We start from the raw sequence: 19,651 nt of genomic DNA, 5'->3' as shown, positions 1-19,651 counted from the left end.
ACAGAAAACATATCCCCCTCACCACCCATCATTCCACTTTCCCTAGAAAGGCCTTGGTGATTTAGTGGTGTCGTCGGCACTGGAGCATCCTGAGTTGCTCCTGACCCTATCCTCCGTGGTAGGCAAAACTTTTGTAGGAAGTTGTGACCGCCAAGTCACTGCTGCTCAAACCATTCCCAATTCCAAAATGGCAGCTGCAGTCTCCCACAACAGTCCCATGAGGCTGTCATGAGAAATTGCATCCGACATTGTTACAGCGCAGCCAACAGGGGCAGGAGCAACTCAGAATGCTCCTGCCCCAAAGACACCATTAGATTACCAGGCCCTTTACAAGGTAGGTCTGAGAGCCTATGGGGGGAGGAGGAGAGGCCAAGTGGTGAGCAGCTCACAGGGGAATGAGTTTTCTGGCAGGGTAAATGGGGGAGGGGCCAATTTCAGTTGTTTCTGGTGAAAACCAGGCCACAGATTCAGTTTCAGCCACAACACAAACCATTGGTTTCGATCGGCCTCTACCAAATATGGCTTACATCCCCAAAGTACTGGCCTTCTGGCAGAAACTGCTGCATAAGCTTGCAGCAAATCATATAATTTTGTTTCCCACAGAAGGCAAAATATTGCCTACTACATTTTAAGATACCAAGTCTACAGAGTGAAACTCAAAAGCTAGCCAATTATTTATTTATAGCAAGTAAGCTGATCCTAGCAGCTAATTGGAAACAATAAAACATACCCAGCATGGACAGTTTTGAGGAAACTTGACTTTATTTGCTTAATGCCAAAGTCAACAGCCATGAAAAATAGGCAAATAAGCCCATATAGCACAGTTACCGTATTTTCACGCAAATAACACGCACCCGTATAAAACGCGCACACGTGTATAGCGCGCAGAAATCACGATGATAAGCACAAAAACTTTGGTATAACGCGCTCACGATTATACCGCGCATGCTGCCCGACTCTCCGTTCACCCCCCTGACTTCCGTGCACTGCCCCGCCTCTCCGTGCGCTGTCCCGACTCTCCGTTCACCCCCCCCTGACTTCCGTGCACTGCCCCGACTTTCCGTGCGCTGTCCCGACTCTCCGTTCACCCCCCCCTGACTTCCGTGCACTGCCCTGAATTTCCGTGCGCTGTCCCGACTCTCCGTTCACCCCCCCTGACTTTCGTGCACTGCCCCGCCTCTCCGTGCGCTGTCCCGACTCTCCGTTCACCCCCCCCCTGACTTCCGTGCACTGCCCCGACTTTCCGTGCGCTGTCCCGACTCTCCGTTCACCCCCCCCTGACTTCCGTGCACTGCCCTGAATTTCCGTGCGCTGTCCCGACTCTCCGTTCACCCCCCCTGACTTCCGTGCACTGCCCCGCCTCTCCGTGCGCTGTCCCGACTCTCCGTTCCCCCCCCCCCTGACTTCCGTGCACTGCCCCGCCTCTCCGTGCGCTGTCCCGACTCTCCGTTCACCCCCCCCTGACTTCCGTGCACTGTCCCCCCTTGAAGGTCTGTCCCCATCCTGAAAGCCTGATGCCCCCCCCCCCGACGTCCGATACATCCCTCCCCCCGAAGGACCGCCGACTCCCCAACAATATCGGGCCAGGAGGGAGCCCAAATCCTCCTGGCCACGGCGACCCCCTAACCCCACCCCGCACTACATTACGGGCAGGAGGGATCCCAGGCCCTCCTGCCCTCGACGCAAACCCCCCTCCCCCCAACGACGGCCCCCCCCAAGAACCTCCGACCGCCCCCCCAGCCGACCCGCGACCCCCCCTGGCGACCCCCACGACCCCCCCACCCCCCTTCCCCGTACCTTTGGTAGTTGGGCCAGAAGGGAGCCCAAACCCTCCTGGCCACGGCGACCCCCTAACCCCACCCCGCACTACATTACGGGCAGGAGGGATCCCAGGCCCTCCTGCCCTCGACGCAAACCCCCCTCCCCCCAACGACCGCCCCCCCCCAAGAACCTCCGACCGCCCCCCCAGCCGACCCGCGACCCCCCCTGGCGACCCCCACGACCCCCCCACCCCCCTTCCCCGTACCTTTGGTAGTTGGGCCAGAAGGGAGCCCAAACCCTCCTGGCCACGGCGACCCCCTAACCCCACCCCGCACTACATTACGGGCAGGAGGGATCCCAGGCCCTCCTGCCCTCGACGCAAACCCCCCTCCCCCCCAACGACCGCCCCCCCCAAGAACCTCCGACCGCTCCCCCAGCCGACCCGCGACCCCCCTGGCGACCCCCACGACCCCCCCACCCCCCTTCCCCGTACCTTTGGTAGTTGGCCGGACAGACGGGAGCCAAACCCGCCTGTCCGGCAGGCAGCCAACGAAGGAATGAGGCCGGATTGGCCCATCCGTCCTAAAGCTCCGCCTACTGGTGGGGCCTAAGGCGCGTGGGCCAATCAGAATAGGCCCTGGAGCCTTAGGTCCCACCTGGGGGCGCGGCCTGAGGCACATGGTCGGGTTGGGCCCATGTGCCTCAGGCCGCGCCCCCAGGTGGGACCTAAGGCTCCAGGGCCTATTCTGATTGGCCCACGCGCCTTAGGCCCCACCAGTAGGCGGAGCTTTAGGACGGATGGGCCAATCCGGCCTCATTCCTTCGTTGGCTGCCTGCCGGACAGGCGGGTTTGGCTCCCGTCTGTCCGGCCAACTTCCAAAGGTACGGGGAAGGGGGGTGGGGGGGTCGTAGGGGTCGGCCAGGGGGGTCGCGGGTCGGCTTGGGGGGCGGGCGGAGGTTCTTGGGGGGGGGACGGTCGTTGGGGGGGAGGGGGGTTTGCGTCGAGGGCAGGAGGGCCTGGGATCCCTCCTGCCCGTAATGTAGTGCGGGGTGGGGTTAGGGGGTCGCCGTGGCCAGGAGGGTGTGGGCTCCCTTCTGGCCCGATATTGTCGGGAAGTCGGCGGTCCTTCGGGGTGGGGGTGCGAGTGGTCCTGCCGGGGGGGGGGGATGTATCGGACGTCGGGGAGTCGGCCGGGCAAGAGGGCTTGGGCTCCCTCTTGCTCCGATCGTGGATGCGGGTGCGGGTGGGAGCGCGTGCGAGTGGTCGTTCGGGGTGGGGGTGCGAGTGGTCCTGCTGGGGGGGTGAATCGGGCGTCGGGCGGGGTGGGAACTATGTTTGAAAACTTTCGTATACCGCGCTCACGCATATAACGCGCGAGGGGTATGCGCGGTAGGTAAAAACGCGTATAACGCGCGCGTTATATGCGTGAAAATACGGTACTTACCGTAACAGGTGTTATCCAGGGACAGCAGGCAGCTATTCTTGACTGATAGGTGACGGCACCGACGGAGCCCCGGTACGGACAATTTTAGAGTGATTGCACTCTAAGAACTTAGAAAGTTCTGGTAGGCCGCACCGCGCATGCGCGAGTGCCTTCCCGCCCGACAGAGGCGCGCGGTCCCCAGTTATGATAAGCCAGCTAAGTAGCCAACCCGGGGAGGAGGGAGGGACGCAAGAATATCTGCCTGCTGTCCCTGGATAACACCTGTTACGGTAAGTAACTGTGCTTTATCCCAGGACAAGCAGGCAGCTATTCTTGACTGATGGGTGACCTCCAAGCTAACAAAAAGAGGGATGGAGGGAAGGTTGGCCATTAGGAAAACAAATTTTGCAAAACAGATTGGCCGAAGTGTCCATCCCGTCTGGAAAATGTGTCCAGACAATAATGAGATGTAAAAGTATGAACTGAGGACCAAGTGGCAGCTTTGCAGATTTCCTCAATGGGCGTGGACCGGAGGAAAGCTACAGATGCTGCCATAGCTCGGACTTTATGGGCTGTGACAGAACCTTCCAGTGTCAGTCCGGTCTGAGCATAACAGAATGAAATGCACGCTGCCAGCCAATTAGACAACGTACGTTTAGAAACAGGACGTCCCAATTTATTTGGATCAAAGGACAGAAAGAGTTGAGGGAACGATCTGTGCGGCTTAGTACGGTCTAAATAGTAAGCCAGAGCCCTCTTACAGTCCAAAGTATGTAAAGCCTGTTCACCAGAATGAGAATGAGGTTTTGGAAAAAAGACAGGCAGAATAATGGATTGGTTGAGATGGAATTCAGAGACAACCTTCGGGAGAAACTTTGGATGAGTACGCAGAACCACCTTGTCATGGTGAAAGACCGTAAAAGGTGGATCCGACACTAGTGCATGGAGCTCACTGACCCTCCTGGCAGAGGTAAGAGCAATAAGAAAAAGCACCTTCCAAGTGAGAAACTTGAAAGAAGCAGTAGCCAAGGGTTCAAATGGAGGCTTCAGTAAAGCGGAAAGAACTACATTAAGATCCCAGATAACAGGAGGGGCTTTAAGAAGTGGTTTCACATTAAAAAGACCCCGCATGAACCTGGACACTAAGGGATGAGCTGAGAGGAGTTTTCCATGGATTGGCTCATGAAAAGCTGCTATAGCACTAAGATGGACTCTGATTGAAGTGGACTTGAGGCCAGAGTCTGATAAAGAAAGGAGATAATCCAACAATGTCTCCACTGCAAGGGAAGTGGGATCATAATGATGAAGAAGACACCATGAAGAAAACCGTGTCCACTTCTGATGGTAACATTGAAGAGTGGCCGGTTTCCTGGAGGCATCCAGAATTGAACGAACAGGCTGAGACAAGAGTGTATCATGAGAAGTCAGCCCGAGAGATACCAAGCTGTCAGGTGCAGAGACTGTAGGTTGGGGTGCAGAAGAGTTTCCTGATGCTGAGTAAGCAGAGAAGGATACAGAGGCAGAAGAAAAGGTTCCCTGGAACTGAGTTGAAGTAGAAGGGAGAACCAATGTTGCCTGGGCCACCTCGGAGCAATCAGAATCATGGTTGCTTGATCCCTCTTGAGCTTGAATAAGGTTCTCAACATGAGAGGCAGAGGAGGGAAAGCGTACAGGAACAGATTGGACCAATCGAGGAGAAAAGCATCCGCTGCTAGACGGTGAGGTGAGTAGAGTCTGGAGCAGAATAGGGGCAGCTGATGATTGTGAGGAGCTGCAAAGAGGTCTATCTGAGGGGTGCCCCATTGAGCGAAGATGGATTGTAGAGTTACAGGATCGATTGTCCATTCGTGAGGTTGGAGAACTCTGCTGAGCTTGTCCGCTAAGGAATTCTCCTCTCCCTGAATGTAAATAGCTTTCAGGAATAGATGGTGATTTATGGCCCAAGTCCAGATCTTTTGGGCTTCCTGGCATAAGAGGCGGGAGCCCGTCCCACCCTGTTTGTTGATGTAGTACATCGCAACTTGATTGTCTGTGCACAACAGGACAACTTGAGGAAAAAGAAGATGCTGGAAGGCCTTGAGGGCATAAAACATCGCTCTGAGTTCCAGGAAATTGATGTGATGCTTCTTTTCCTGGACAGTCCAAAGACCTTGAGTTTGGAACTCGTTCAAATGAGCTCCCCATGCATAAGGGGAGGCATCGGTGGTGATGACTAGTTGATGAGGAGGTTGATGGAACAGAAGACCTCTGGACAGATTTGAGGATACCAACCACCATTGTAGAGACTGACGAAGAGATGATGTCACAGATATGTGACGTGAGCAAGGATCCGTCGCTTGGGACCACTGGGTAGCTAGTGTCCATTGAGGAGTGCGCAGGTGAAGACGTGCAAGAGGCGTGACATGAACTGTGGAGGCCATGTGACCCAAGAGAATCATCATCTGCTTTGCTGTGATGGAACGCTGTGGAAGCACCTGCTGACATAGAGAGTGAAGCGTTTGAAGACGATTGGACGGCAGGAACGCTCTCATAAGGATTGTGTCCAAGACAGCTCCTATGAATTGAAGTCTCTGAGTGGGGATGAGATGAGATTTGGGTAGATTGATCTCGAACCCCAGAAGTTGAAGAAACCTGATGGTTTGGTTGGTGGCCAGGAGAACAGTCTGAGATGAATTGGCCTTTATCAACCAATCGTCCAGGTAAGGAAAGACCTGAAGGTGGTGAGATCGCAGGAAGGCAGCCACCACAATCAGACATTTGGTGAATACTCTCGGAGAGGAGGCAAGACCGAAGGGTAGCACCTTGTATTGGTAATGACAACGATTGATCATGAAGCGTAGGTATTGTCTGGAGGCCAGATTGACCGGTATATGAGTGTATGCTTCTTTGAGATCGAGAGAACATAGCCAGTCGCCTTGATTTAGAAGAGGATAAAGAGTGGCTAGAGAGAGCATTTTGAACTTTTCTTTGACCAAACATTTGTTGAGATCGCGGAGATCTAGAATGGGTCTGAGATCTCCTGTTTTTTTGGGGACTAAAAAGTAACGGGAGTAGAATCCCTGTCCCTTTTGATCTAGAGGAACCTCCTCTATGGCGTTCAAAAGGAGAAGGGATTGAACCTCCTGGAGAAGAAGGAAAGACTGAGTGTGCGAAGCAGACTCTTTTGGTTGACTTGGAGGAGGTAGAGTCTGAAAGTTGAGAGAGTAGCCGTGGTGGATGATGTTCAGAACCCACTGATCTGACGTGATAAGTTCCCAACGGCTTATGAAATAAGAAAGGCGTCCTCCTATAGGCTGTGGAAGTTGAGTAGGAGGGAGAAGACTGGCTATGTTCTGGAGAACCAAGTCAAAAGGGTTGGGTAGACTTTTGTGCAGGAGTAGGTTTTACCTGCTGTTGTTGCTGAGGTTGTCTAGCAGCTGGACGCTGTTGCCTCTGACGCCTAGGTTGTTGTGCAGTTTGAGGCAGAGGACGAGCCACAAATCTACGTTGGTAGGTTGATTGTGGACGAAAGGGCCTGGTTGGTGGAGGCTTCTTAGGTTTAAGAAGCGTGTCCCATCTGGTCTCATGAGCCGATAACTTCTGGGTAGTGGAGTCCATGGAATCTCCAAACAGCTCATCCCCTAAGCAAGGTGTATTGGCTAGCCTATCCTGGTGATTAACGTCCAGTTCTGAAACACGAAGCCAGGCTAGCCTTCGCATGGCCACTGACATGGCAGTGGCTCTGGAGGTCAGCTCGAAAGTATCATAGATAGATCTTACCATGAATTTTCGAAGCTGTAAAAGAGATGAACAAGTGTGGTGAAAAGCAGACTTTTTCCTATCAGGAATATATTTTTCAAAAGCAGTGAGATTTTGTATTAGGTGCTTAAGATAAAAAGAGAAATGGAATGCATAATTTCCTGATCGATTTGCTAACATAGCATTTTGGTATAGCCTTTTACCAAACTTGTCCATAGATTTGCCCTCTCTGCCAGGAGGGACTGAGGCATATACACTAGCCCCTTTGGACTTTTTTAAAGTGGACTCAACTAAAAGGGACTCATGAGGTAATTGAGGCTTGTCAAACCCAGGAATAGGAATGACTTTATACAAGGAATCCAACTTTCTAGGAGCTCCAGGGATAGTTAAAGGAGATTCCAGATTCTTATAAAACGTCTCTCTCAATATATCATGGAGAGGTAGTTTAAGGTATTCCTTTGGAGGCTGGTCAAAGTCCAAGGCATCAAGGAAAGCCTTGGATTTCTTTGACTCAGCCTCCAAAGGAATGGAGAGAGAATCACACATTTCCTTCAAAAATGAAGAAAAGGAAGACACTTCTGGTTTAGAGGAGGCTCCTAAAACAGACGGTTCCTCATCACCAGAAGAGCATTCTCCCTCCGAAAGAAGAGGATCCTCCGAGTCACCCCATAAGTCAGGGTCTCGAACCTGAGAATTCCGGTCTCGAGACTCTGGAGTGGAAGGCTCTAAATGCCGGGACTTGTGAAGAGACTTCCCCGACCTGCCTGATTCGGTACCGGGAGATGCTACAGTACGCACCGGAGCCGAAGTCTGTACAGCTTGATGGTGAGCTCTCGGCTCCGGCGCCAGAATCGGCATGGAGACCGAGGAAACCGACTGTACCGGTACCGATAGAGTGGACGTCGATAAAATAGGACGGTCCACTATCGGTACCGGTGGCTCAGACCGGACTGGTACCGGTAAATTCGATGCCAGGGCTGGAGGTAGGAGGTGCTGTAGCTGTTCTTTAAGTTGTTCCTTCAGAACAGCAGCTATACGCTCCTCAAGGGAAGGCACCGGTACCGTCTTTTTCTTTAATGGTACCTGCGGTGCCGCTCTACGCTCCGAGGATGAGGACCCCGATGTCGAGGGGCTCACCTCTATTGGAGCGGAGCGCTTCCGTGGGCGCCTCGAGGTCGGCAGAATTGGACTCGCTGCCATCGAGACCGGAGGACGCTCCAACGGGGAAGGCTTCTTAGCCGGCTTACCTGGAGTCGACACCGCCGCGGTATCGCGTGGTGTCGATGATGTGGGTGCCGACTGCGCCGGTGCCGATGTCGGTGCCGGTGTAGAATCAGACATCTCGGCACCAAACAATAATTTTTGTTGAATCTCTCGATTTTTAAGAGTTCTCTTTTTTAAAGTTGCACAGCGGGTGCAGGTTGACGCTCGATGGTCGGGACCAAGACACTGGAGACACCAATTATGAGGATCAGTTAGTGAAATTGGTCGTGCACACCGCTGGCACTTTTTGAAGCCGGGTTGGGGGGGCATGAATGTAAAAACGGCTTCAGCCAAATCGAAGGCCGAGGCCTCGATGGTGGCTAAAGGCCCCGCCGGGGCAAGGCCGAAAAACAGGCAAAAAAACAAAATGTTTTTTTTTTTTTTTTTAAGAAAGAAAATAAAGAAAAAAGGAAAGGAAATAAGATTCCTCAAAAAGTTTACGCGAGCGGGAAGTTCACAAAAAATCCTCTCACAACAGCCGTTGAGAGAGACGCGTCTTCTTAGCTCCGCGGAAACTAAGAAACTGGGGACCGCGCGCCTCTGTCGGGCGGGAAGGCACTCGCGCATGCGCGGTGCGGCCTACCAGAACTTTCTAAGTTCTTAGAGTGCAATCACTCTAAAATTGTCCGTACCAGGGCTCCGTCGGTGCCGTCACCCATCAGTCAAGAATAGCTGCCTGCTTGTCCTGGGATAATATAAAATATGGGATCAATATACAGCCAAAGAATTGATACAGCTACATATGAACAAGAGCAACTTACTGATCACATTCTGCACCTTGCATTGTAAGGGGAAGGGGAGGGATGTAATATCACAATGGATGTATATCGCGATCAATTCAGTAAGAAGTCACCTTTAACTCTGAAAACTTCACTCCCAAGAGTTTCTATGAGTGCAGCAGAGCTCTAATGTTTTTAGGGATCTTCAGACCACCACTCGAGTAGCATAACTCGCAGCGACCCTAATCCTCATTAGTCCCAATAACATTAGCTACTGCCAGTAAAATTCATTTGAAATATTTTATCTTTAATCTTAAATAGTTTATTAGAATTTACTTAGCTTTTCTTAATTCATTCCCCTTGCTTGCCGAAGTGTTTTGATATACTTTATCAAGGTGGCACTATGGCAGCTGTTTAATGTATAGTCGTTAGGACTGACTTTGTCCATGTATAAAGTATATCAAAACCAAAAAAATCCAATAAAAGTAGGACTGTTGTTCCTAGGGCATCCTATTTTGATAGGCATGTGGGATCTCTTAGGGAGAGGAGGAGATAGCGCATGTTGTGGATAGGCAGACTGGATGGGCCATTCGGCTTTTATCTGTCATCATGTTTCCAACTCAATGCACAAGCACTATAAAATTGCCTAATACTTGTTCTATAGCCACTGATTTAGCTACCTTGTTAGGATTGATTTAGTTTAGTTCACCATGTCAGAATTTTAACAAGTCCTTTTCATTTCCTGTAGTCACAGTTTACTGTTTATTATGAGCTTCTATACCACTACTAATGACTGGGGAGTCAATTCAGAGAGGTCTACATGAGCCTCTGCAAAGGCGCTACAATACATGAGCTTCTATAGAGATGTTACCTTAAGACAGTGTATCGCAAACTGTGTGTCTCCTGAGATTTCTGGTGTGCCACAACACACTGATGAAGAGGAGAGTTGTCCATGACGGTTGCTTGCCCACAGGACGTGCCTCTCACAGCGAAAGGCACATCCTGTAGGAAATCAGCTGGCGTGGACGACTCTCCTCCTGGCCGGTGTCTCTCCTCTTCTTCCTGCACCTCCTGGATCCCTGTAACAGGGGGTATCAGCAAGACGGGCTTCTGCACATGCATGTGCGTGACGTCATCGTATCGACTTCCAGGTGCCTTCCGGCAGGGGCACTACATTTAGTGTGCCACTGGCTGGAAATGTTTGGGGGACACTGCCTTAAGTTTTGAGGTGTTACAATACATAGGCTCTATACTAAAATACAAGGAGCTCTGTGGTGGTGTTACAATACAGAGTCATTAATACTGGCATGATTATGCCATAATCCATCATCCTACTTATATGCACATGTTTATAACAAATCAATCATCCTATGTATATACACATGTAATACTAGGTATACTATTGCAGCTAAATACTCTATACACTATTTATTTATTTATTTAACACACCTTTTAAGGAGGTTGGCCATTTCAACTAAATATAATCTATTTACATGCATCCTTGAAAGTTCTAGTTTCCTTTCTCTATCAACTTCATAATTTCAGTTGAAGTAGTTTGAGAAAAGGATAGTCTTTATCCTTTTCTTGAATTTTCCGGTGTTCTTTTCTAGCTTTAATTCCTTCGATAAGAAATGACTTTCACAAAAATCAATTGTATGAAAAATATAGTGGTCTTGCATTCCATATTGTATGCAGTGAAGTAAAAGCAGCCTTTCATTGTGGTTCTAATCTGAAATGCGAATGCAAGATGGAAAGACACCTTACTGGGACCTGTTTCCCATATTCTGTTATCTATCACAAACCTCTTACACTAAGGTACCAAACTACCAATAGCCTGAGTTATCAAGTGCTCGGCTCTTTGACAATTAGGCCTGAAATACCGTATTTTCGCGGATATAACGCGCACCCGTGTAAAACGCGCACACGGGTATAGCGCGCAGAAACCTCACTTGTATGTACGGAAACTTTTGTATACAGCGCTCATGGGTATACCGCGCATGCTGCCCGACTCTCCTCTGGCCACCCCGACTCTCCTTTCGCTCTCCCCGACTCTCCTCTGGCCACCCCGACTCTCCTTTCGCCCTCCCCGACTCTCCTCTGGTTGCCCCGACTCACCGTTCACCCGCCCTGACTTTTGGTGCACTGCCCCGCCTCTCCGTGCGCTGTCCCGACCTGGAGTTTTCTCAGAATTTCCCAGACCACCTCTTCCTCTCAACACATTGACACGCTAGTGGGTTTATTTTATAGCTTTTTCACTCCCTTCGGTCTGCCTGTCCCCCTTGAAGTCCTGTCCCCCCTTGAAGTCCTGTCCCCCCTTGAAGGTCTGCCTGTCCCCCTTGAAGGTCTGCCTGTCCCCCTTGAAGGTCTGCCTGTCCCCCCTTGAAGGTCTGCCTGTCCCCCCTTGAAGGTCTGCCTGTCCCCCCTTGAAGTCCTGTCCCCCCTTGAAGTCCTGTCCCCCCTTGAAGGTCTGCCTGTCCCCCTTGAAGGTCTGCCTGTCCCCCTTGAAGGTCTGCCTGTCCCCCCTTGAAGTCCTGTCCCCCCTTGAAGGTCTGTCCCCATCCTGAAAGCCTGATGCCCCCCCTCGACGTCCGATTCTTCTCCCCCCTCGGCAGGACCACTCGCACCCCCACCCCGAAGGACCGCCAACTCCCCGACAATATCGGGCCAGGAGGGAGCCCAAATCCTCCTGGCCACGGCGACCCCCTAACCCCACCCCGCACTACATTACGGGCAGGAGGGATCCCAGGCCCTCCTGCCCTCGACGCAAACCCCCCTCCCCCCCAACGACCGCCCCCCCCAAGAACCTCCGACCGCCCCCCCAGCCGACCCGCGATCCCCCTGGCGACCCCCACGACCCCCCACCCCCGTACCTTTGGTAGTTGGCCGGACAGACGGGAGCCAAACCCACCTGTCCGGCAGGCAGCCAACGAAGGAATGAGGCCGGATTGGCCCATCCATCCTAAAGCTCCGCCTACTGGTGGGGCCTAAGGCGCGTGGGCCAATCAGAATAGGCCCTGGAGCCTTAGGTCCCACCTGGGGGCGTGGCCTGAGGCACATGGTCGGGTTGAGCGAAGATCTGATGAAGGGGTTTGGAATGGAGCGTCCATTCGTGAGGTTGGAGAAGACGACTCAATTTGTCTGCCAAGACGTTGTCTTTCCCCTGAATGTAGACAGCTCTGAGGAAGGTGTTGTGGCGAACCGCCCAATCCCAGACTCGAAGAGCTTCCTGACAAAGAGGGGCCGAGCCCGTGCCCCCTTGTTTGTTGACATAATACATGGCGACCTGATTGTCTGTGCGAATAAGGACCACCATGTCGTGAAGCAGATGCTGAAAAGCTTGGAGAGCATTGAAGATGGCCCTGAGCTCCAGAAGATTGATTTGATGGAGTCGTTCTGCAGAGGTCCAGAACCCCTGAGTTCGTAGACCATCCAGATGGGCCCCCCAGGCATAGTTCGATGAATCGGTCGTGAGAACTTTCTGGTGGGGAAGAGAGTGAAACAGCAAACCTCTGGATAGATTCGAAGAGGTCATCCACCAGAGAAGAGACTGCCGTAGAGCAGGAGTGACGACAATGTGACGGGACAACGGGTCGGACACCTGAGTCCACTGAGATGCCAGGGTCCATTGAGGAATTCTGAGATGCAGCCTGGCAAAAGGCGTCACATGAACTGTAGAGGCCATATGGCCCAAGAGGACCATCATGTGTCTCGCCGAGATGGACGGGCGAGAAGACACCGACTGGCAGAGTAGAAGGAGAGCATCCATGCGTTGAGGAGGAAGGAATGCTCGAAGTTGAATGGTATCCAGAACAGCCCCGATGAAGGGGAGAGACTGGGTGGGCTGAAGATGTGATTTGGGGAAGTTGATCTCGAAGCCCAGACTCTGCAGAAAAGAAATTGTAGTCAAGGTCGCCGAAATGACCTCTGGAGCCGACAGTGCCTTGATGAGCCAGTCGTCGAGGTATGGAAACACCTGGAGACCCATGTTCCGGAGTGCAGCGGCCACCACCACCAGACACTTCGTGAAGACTCTGGGAGACGAGGACAGGCCGAATGGAAGCACTCGATACTGCAGATGAAGATGTCCCACCCGAAATCTGAGAAACTTGCGGGAGGCCGGATGTATCGGAATGTGAGTGTAGGCCTCCTTGAGATCCAGAGAGCATAACCAATCGTTCTGCTCGAGTAGGGGGTAGAGAGAAGCAAGGGTCAGCTTTGACCAAATATTTGTTGAGGACTCGAAGGTCCAAAATGGGACGCAGATCGCCCGTCTTCTTCGGAACTAAGAAGTACCGGGAGTAGAACCCCTGGTTTTGCTGATCTACTGGCACCGGCTCGACGGCTCGAAGCCGAAGCAGAGCCTGCGCCTCCTGTAGAAGAAGAGCGGTCTGCGTCGAGTTGGAAGGATACTCTCTTGGCGGGTGGTCCGGGGGGACCCGTTGGAAATGAAGAGAGTATCCCTCTCTTACGATGGTAAGGACCCAGAGGTCCGTGGTGATCGTCTCCCATCGATGACAAAAATGGTGGAGACGACCCCCAATGGGAAAAACGGGAGGAGACAGAACGAAGTCGGTTATGCTCCCTGGAAGAGAGTCAAAAAGGCTGAGTAGCCTTGGGTGCAGCCGGCATCTGAGGCTTCTGTTGAGTCTTCTGTGGAGGCTGCCTCTTCGCAGGCTGTCTCGCCAGGGGAGCCTGTCTCGGTTGATAACGCCTCTGGTAGATTTGAGGCGGTCTAGAGGGACGAGACTGCTGAGGCTTAGGCTTAGGACGCAGAATAGACTGAAAAGACTTCTCGTGGTCCGAAAGCTTTTTAGTAACAGTCTCGATAGACTCATCGAACAGATCAGCTCCCGCACAAGGCACATTAGCCAGTCGGTCTTGGAGGTTCGGATCCATATCAATAGTGCGAAGCCAAGCCAGGCGACGCATGGCGACTGAACAGGCCGCAGCACGTGCCGAGAGCTCGAAGGCATCGTAGGAGGATTGCATCAGCTGCAGCCGCAACTGGGACAGGGTCGCCACCACCTCCTCAAACTGGAAACGAGCCTGAGCATCGATGAAAGGAATGAACTTGCGGAGTACCGGCAAGAAGAAATCCAAATATGAAGAGAAGAAAAAATTGTAATTGAGCACTCGAGTCGCCATCATCGAGTTTTGGTATACTCGTCTACCAAACTTGTCCATCGTTCTCCCCTCCCTGCCAGGAGGCACGGAAGCGTAGACTTGGGAGGGATGAGAACGCTTGAGAGAGGACTCGACTAGAAGGGACTGATGAGAAAGTTGAGCTCCCTCAAACCCTTTGTGGTGAACGATGCGGTATCGAGCATCCAGCTTACTGGGTACCGCAGGGATAGAATACGGTGTCTCAAAACAGCGCATGAAAGTCTGGTCCAGTAATTTATGCAAAGGAAGTCTAAGAGTCTCCGCCGGAGGGTGAGGCAGATGCATAGTATCCAAATACTCTTTAGAATATTTAGACCCAGTGTCCAAAGTCACATCTAAGTCATCCGCCATCTGTCGGAGAAAAGATGAGAAAGATAATTGGTCTGCCAAGGCCGGCCGCCGAGACGGACTAGACGAAGTGGAAGCTTCCGGGTCCAGGGAGAGCTGAGACCGGCATGGAGAATAAGAGGTAGATGGTTCCTCATACTCTGGTCCCTCCGGCTGGGAAACATCCGACGAGGAGTATCCCAAACGCTGCATCTTTTTCTGTGGAGACACCTCAGAATGACGTGAGGAGTGTCGAGATGAATGTCGAGATCGATGCCCCTCCCGGTGACGGGATGGGGAACGAGATCTTCCGTGCACCGCACGATCCCCTGAAGCCTCTAAGGAATGGATGGGGCTCGATGCGGTGGATCGCAGAGGTGGTAAGGATGCGGACTCACGCAGCGCCATCCAAGTCTGGTATGGAGTGCGGAAGAACTCTTCCTGCGATGCAGTATGCCCAGGACTCCGATTATCAGGGACCGTCCCAGCACCCTGTTGTTGTGGAGGTGTGATGGGCTCTAAAGGTGGCATATCAGGAAGGGAAGCCTTTCTGGAGGATTCCGCCGCCCTCCGCCGATCCCCCTCGTCGAGCAGCGAGATCGAACGGCGAGGAGGAGGGGGAGGGGGCGGACCGCCCCCTGAAACCGGTGCCCGGATGTCACCCTGAATGTTGGCGATAAGCCGGGGTCCCATAGTCTGCATAAGCTCGACAAACTGAGCTTCTAGCAGGGATCGAAGCGAAGCCGATATGGAGGGATCCGCACCGAAAGGGGGTCCTCCTGCACGGTCTTCACGTTCCTTCGCGGCCAAGTGCTTCTGCTTGGTAGCTTTGGGCACTTTGATGACCACGGGAGGGACAGTGGAAGGCGGTACCTGAACCGAGGAGACGGAGGCAGGCGCCGTAGCTGAACTTGAAGCCGTAGCCGGTGTAAACGATGCTGGCTTCACGATGCTGAATGCGGGAGTCGTCGATGCAGGTTTCGAGCGGACCGGCGAAACTTCAGCAGATGTAGAAGCAGACAGATCCTTGGCAGTCTCCATCTTGAACATCGACTCCCAAAGCAAGCAAGGAGAAATTAGGTTCTTACCTGCTAATTTACTTTCTTTTAGCTTCTCCAGACCAGTAGAGGTTAACTTTACGAATGGGTATATATCTAATCATGACCAGCAGGTGGAGACTGAAAACAAAACTTTGGGACAGTATATACTATCCTCCCTTCTCTATTTCCCTCAGTCTGCCGAATAGCCAAGCAGAACCAAGAACTGGAAAACAGGAAGAAAACAATACTCCGAACAGGAGTAACAACTAACATACCCAAATGCTGTTGGAAAATGCAGAGGAGAAATACCCGAAGGAAAATGTCCCCACAGCTCGCCAGCTAAGCCAGCCGAGCCACAGCCGCTGTTCTTTAATTCTCCCCGGCCCTAGAAAAATACTAGAACCCGCAGCAAAAAACAAAAACTGCCCGCGAAAACAGCCCCAACAACAACAACAACAACAGACAGGGTGGGGACCTCTACTGGTCTGGAGAAGCTAAAAGAAAGTAAATTAGCAGGTAAGAACCTAATTTCTCCTTCTTTAGCACTCTCCAGACCAGTAGAGGTTAACTTTACGAATGGGACGTACCAAAGCACGGGCGGGACCCCCGAAGGGCCGATACCAGAACACGCTCACCGAACACCGCGTCCCGACGCGCCTGAACATCTACCCGATAATGTCTAACAAAAGAATACAAGGAGGACCAAACCGCAGCCTTACAAATATCCACCGGAGGCACGAGCGACGACTCAGCCCAAGAAGCCGCCTGACCCCGAGTGGAATGAGCCTTGAGAAACTCCGGAACAGGCTGCTGTTTCAGAAGATAAGCGGAAGCAATCGTCTCCTTGATCCAGCGCGCAATAGTAGCCTTAGAAGCGCCAGCTCCCCGACGAGGACCAGCCAGGAGGACAAAGAGATGATCGGACTTCCGGAATTCCTGGGTCCGCTGCACATCAGAGCGAAGGACCCGACCGACATCCAACTTGCGCAGCTGCCGTTGCTCAGAAGAGCCCTCCCGACCACCCAAGACCGGGAGAACCACCGATTGATTGACATGAAAAGGAGAAACAACCTTCGGCAGAAAGGAAGGAACAGGCCGCAAGACGACCCGCTCCCTAGACAACTCCAAGAAGGGAGCCCTACAAGAGAAAGCCTGCAGCTCAGAAATACGCCTAGCAGAAGTAATGGCCACCAAAAAGACCGCCTTCAAAGTAAGGTCCTTCAAAGAACAGTCGTCCAAGGGCTCGAAAGGCGGGAGCACCAAAACAGAGAGAACCAGATTAAGATCCCAAGAGGGAACCGAGGGCCGTAGGGGAGGCCTAAGCAACTTGGCCGCCCGCAGAAACCGAATCACATCAGGAAGAGCCGATAAACGCTGACCTGACACCAACCCTCGAAAGGTCGACAGGGCCGCAAGATGAACCCGGAGAGAAGACCAAGCCAGGCCTCTATCCAGGCCATCCTGCAAGAACTCTAGAATGTTAGGCAGAGAAGCGCGAAAAGAGGTCACTCCCCGCGCCCGACACCATTCCTCAAAGAGACGCCAAACCCGCACATAAGCCCGAGAGGTAGAAAGCCTCCGGGACCCCAACAGTGTAGAGATCACCTTGTCTGAATATCCCTTCTTGCTAAGGCGACCCCTTTCAAGAGCCACGCCGTAAGACAGAAGAGAGACGGGTCAAACATGGGAATGGGACCCTGCATCAGAAGGTCGTCCGAGAGAGGCAGAGGAAGAGGAACCGCCACCAGGTGCCTCACCAGATCCGCATACCACGGACGTCGAGGTCAATCCGGAGCCACCAGCACCACCAAACCCGGATGGTGAACAATGCGAAGAAGCACTCTGCCCACCAGCGGCCAAGGAGGGAACACATACAACAGCCCCTCCGTTGGCCACGGCTGGACCAGAGCATCCAGACCCTCGGCCAGCCCTTCCCTGCGACGACTGAAGAAACTGTGCACTTTGGCGTTGCCACTCGTGGCCATCAGGTCCATCAGGGGCTGCCCCCAATCTTGCACTATCAACCGAAACGCTCCGGCGCCGAGAAACCACTCTCCTGGATCCAGGAAGTGACGACTGAGGAAGTCTGCCTGAACATTTTCTACCCCGGCTATATGAGAAGCCGAGAGGTCCAGAAGATGGGACTCCGCCCAAACCATGAGCCGAGCCGCCTCCTGCGCCACAGGAGTGCTCTTGGTGCCCCCCTGACGATTGACATAAGCCACCGCCGTGGCATTGTCCGACAGGACTCTGACCGACTTGCCCAGCAAAAGGGAGTGGAAAGCTAACAGCGCCAGCCTGACCGCTCTGGTCTCCAACCCGTTGATCGACCAGGAGGCCTCCTCCGCGGACCAGGTGCCCCGAGCTGAGTGGCCCATAAACTGAGCCCCCCAACCAAGGAGACTCGCATCCGTAAGGAGCACCGTCCACTGCGGGAGATCCAGACCCACCCCCTGAACCAGGTGAGGGGTCCGGAGCCACCAGCGCAGACTGCAGCGCGCCAAGCCTCGCAGGGGAACCGGAACATCCAAATCTTGCCTCCGGGGAGACCACCTCCGGAGCAGAGCATACTGAAGAGGACGCATGTGGGCCCGCGCCCACCTCACCACGTCCAGGGACGCCGCCATTGACCCCAGGACTTGGAGGAAATCTCGCGCCCGAGGACCCCGGGACGCCAAAAGCAGGCGAATCTGAGATTGCAATTTGCTCACCCGGGCCTCTGGAAGGAAGACCTTCCCCAAGGAGATGTCGAACATAACCCCAAGGCACTCCAGACGCTGAGCCGGGACCAACCGACTCTTGGAAAGGTTGACCACCCAGCCCAGCGACCGGAGAAACTCCACCACCCGAGCCGTAACCCGGGAGCTCTCCTGCAACGACTTTGCCCGAATCAACCAGTCGTCCAGGTAGGGGTGAACCAGGATGCCCACCGACCGCAAGGCTGCCGCGACGACCACCATTACCGTGGTGAACGTCCGAGGAGCCGTGGCCAGACCAAAGGGAAGCGCACAGAACTGAAAGTGCCGCCCCAAGATCGCAAAGCGAAGGAAGTGCTGATGAGAGGCCCGAATTGGAACCTGCAAGTAGGCCTCCGTCAGATCGAGAGACGTAAGAAACTCCCCCGGCTGAACCGCCAGAATGACCGACCGCAGCGTTTCCATGCGGAAAGACGGAATCTTGAGAGCTCTGTTGACCCCTTTCAAATCCAGGATGGGCCGAAAGGTCCCCTCCTTTATGGCCACCACAAAGTAAATGGAGTACCTGCCGGTGCCCCACTCCGTAGGGGACACCGGCACCACTGCCTCGAGATCTAGCAAACGCTGAAGGGTCTGACGAAAAGCCTGCGTCTTCCATGGAGTCTGACATGGAGAAGCGAGGAAAAGGTCCGGCAGAGAGCGGGTAAACTCCAGAGCGTAACCGTCCCGCACCACCTCAAGGACCCACTGATCGGACGCGATCTCGGCCCATTTGGGGAAAAATTTGCGCAGCCGGGCCCCCACCGGAACCAAAGGGGGCGCCGGCAAGGAGTCAGTGCGCAGGACGGGAAGCGGGGGAACCGGCGGAGGGATTCCCTGCCCCCCGACGGGCCCCCCGAAAGGGCTGCATGCGCTGGAAGAACCGACCCCGGGAAAAACCCTGAGCCGGGAAAGAAGCAGCCCCACGCCCCGGGCGATACTTGCGAAATTCCCGCAAACGCCCCCGGGCAGCCCCACACCTAGACGCAGGGCGGGCACGGTCCTCAGGCAGACGGGGCACCTTCGAGTCCGTCAGAGTCTGAATCAACTCATCTAATTCCTCTCCAAACAAAAAGACCCCCTAAAGGGAACTTTAGTAAACTTAGCTTTGGACGCAGAATCCGCCGCCCAAGCGCGCAGCCACAAAATACGCCGCGCGGCCATGCCATAGACTTAGCCGAAATCCGCACCAAGTCATAAAGAGCATCTGAGAGGAACGAGGCAGCCATCGCAATCTTCGCTACCTCCTGATCCACTAGAGACCAGTCATCAGACTCCCGATCCAGGACACGCTCAGCCCACCGAAACACGGCGCGAGCGACTAGCTCCCCACAAACAGCCGCCTGGACCCCAAAGGCAGAGACATCAAAATCATACTTAAGAAGAGTCTCTAACGCACACGCCTCCGAGACCCTAAGAGCAGAACCGTCCATAACAGGCACGGTATGCCGCTTAGGAAGTGCCGAGACCACCGCGTTCCC

The 19,651-nt window shown here is 53.6% G+C and overlaps 1 protein-coding gene across 4 annotated transcripts in view; it reads right to left on the bottom strand.

Moving 5' to 3' along the window:
- Positions 1–19,651, bottom strand: part of MEAK7 (MTOR associated protein, eak-7 homolog) — a 97,710-nt gene that overhangs the window by 31,190 nt on the left and 46,869 nt on the right. The window lies entirely within an intron of this gene.

Source organism: Geotrypetes seraphini, chromosome 4 (assembly GCF_902459505.1).
Source record: "Geotrypetes seraphini chromosome 4, aGeoSer1.1, whole genome shotgun sequence".
Classification (NCBI taxonomy): Eukaryota; Metazoa; Chordata; class Amphibia; order Gymnophiona; family Dermophiidae; genus Geotrypetes; species Geotrypetes seraphini.
Note: the sequence above shows the minus strand (reverse complement) of the source record. Positions and strands in the feature narration are given on the sequence as shown.